The sequence below is a fragment of the Austrofundulus limnaeus genome, unplaced genomic scaffold (genome assembly GCF_001266775.1).
Source record: "Austrofundulus limnaeus strain Quisiro unplaced genomic scaffold, Austrofundulus_limnaeus-1.0 Scaffold1037, whole genome shotgun sequence".
NCBI classification, from domain to species: domain Eukaryota; kingdom Metazoa; phylum Chordata; class Actinopteri; order Cyprinodontiformes; family Rivulidae; genus Austrofundulus; species Austrofundulus limnaeus.
In genome coordinates, this window is record NW_013953439.1 from 97612 (window position 1) to 99754 (window position 2143).

A 2143-nucleotide genomic window follows, 5' to 3' on the forward strand; every position below is an offset into this window, starting at 1 on the left:
TTCTAGATTCATTTACTTCCTCGCCTCTCCCAAATGAAACTTCACCCAGGTGTAGCCTCACTCCTCAAGGGCATGCTGCTGAACTGTGATCCTCGTCAGAACCACACCCAGTCTGTGACTTATATCCCCCATCATCTGAGTTGGTGTGTTTGTAGTACGGGAGATTCCATCCAGGTCCCTGACAGCTTTTCACAGGCCCGGTGTGCTGTCAGGATCGTTCTCATTTTCCAATAAACCAGGACTCCTCCACAGCCGATCAGCAGGAATCTGATTATCATAAGTCTGAATATAAACACATCTTCGATGTCTCCAATGGAAAGCAGGGCCAGGCAGACAAGGTTCCACCCCCAGGACCCAGAAACTCTGCCTGCAGCCACGGTTCCACTGGGACAGCTGCGCTCCCCTCGCTCCAGTCTCAGAGTGGAAAAAATAGWGTTGATTACATTCAGAGACCAGTTGACCAGATCCATAATTCTTTTATCGTTGAATGATATGTAGAAGAAAGGCTTGATCCAGCAGCAAAGCAGGGAAAACGGAGGTTCAGGGGAGAGAGCAAAAAGTGTCCAACTCCTCTGAAGGCCAAGCAGAAAAAAAAAAAACTGCTTTAATACATGTTATCTGATTTATTATTTACAAATAAAGAATCAATGGCTTTCAGAGGCAACACCAAACCACATAAAACTGAGTCAGTATTATATTTTGAAAATGTCATGAAGCTCAGAGAAGCTCTTGGGGWGTTGGTCAACATTTAAAGCAGTGATTTTTAGATGTTTCCCTGATTTGATACACCTGGTTTGAATGAATGAGTGATTAACAATCTTCTGAAGACCTGCTGAACAGCAGGGAAACAAGTCAAACATGCTGGATGGGGTACTTGAGGACCAGGATTGGGAACCACTGCCAGAAGCGTTCAGAGATGGGCCTTTCAGAGCAAACTATCAGCTGGTTTTTCAAACTATCTGTCTGGARGTCAACAATGTGTACAACGCAGTGGTCAYTCATCAAAGTACCTGAATATTACAAAAGGTGTCCCACAAAGTTCAATTCTGGGTCCTTTACTGTTTTCGATCTGTGTTAATAAGGTGGGTCAACATGTTACAGAGGTCAGTATGCATTAATACGCTGATGACACCATATTCTATTGTCACTCAGTCAGTGTCAATGGTTCTTAAGCATTTGCAATCTGCYTTTGTCTCCATTCAATCAGACTTCCTTCAACTGAAACTCATTCTTAATGCAGACAAACAAAGACCATGCTGTTTGCAAACAAGAAGAAGGTGTCCCAAACCTTACCACCTATCAGGTCTCAATGGTTCAGCCGTAGAGTCTGTAGAGACTTATAAACATCTTGTTGTTGTCATTAATCAAAAGCTCTCATTCAAATATCACGTTTACCACATTTTGAAAAACACTAAAGTTAAAACTAGGATTCTTCTTCAGAAATATTTCATGCTTCTCCCTAGATGGTTGTAAACTGCTTGAGTCTGCAACCTTCCTACCACTGTTGGACTGTGGTGGTGATGTATGAATGCCCCAGCCGACTCTGCATATGATGTATGATGCCTATCATGGAGCACTACAATTTATAACAAAATGTAAACCACACCACTGCACCCTGTACTCACTGTAAACTGCCCATCATCTACACGCAGACTTCTACTTTGGTTTATCTTTATATTCAGATRCATCCTTACCCACAAAGACAATCAGAGCCTACGTTCAAGAGTTTATTTCCTTCAGTGTTCCATGAGTTCTCACAGAACGTCTCCTGTTCTGCTCCATCTTCCTGGAATTCACTGCAGCAAAACCTGAAAGTGTCCAGTCTGATCCCACTGGGTCATTGTAAACACATTGGGCTCATCCAGTTTGGTCCCACTGGGTCATTGTAAACACATTGGGCTCATCCAGTCTGATCCCACTGGGTCATTGTAAACACATTGGGCTCATCCAGTCTGATCCCACTGGGTCATTGTAAACACATTGGGCTCATGCTATTAGGTTGTGTGTTTAACTCTGCTTTCCCCAAAATGTAACATGACCTTCATGAAATTTGTGTAACTGATATTGTGTCACAGGTCTTTCTTGTAAATGAGACCACATGTCTCAAGGAGATTACCTGCCTAAATAAATAAATAAATAAATA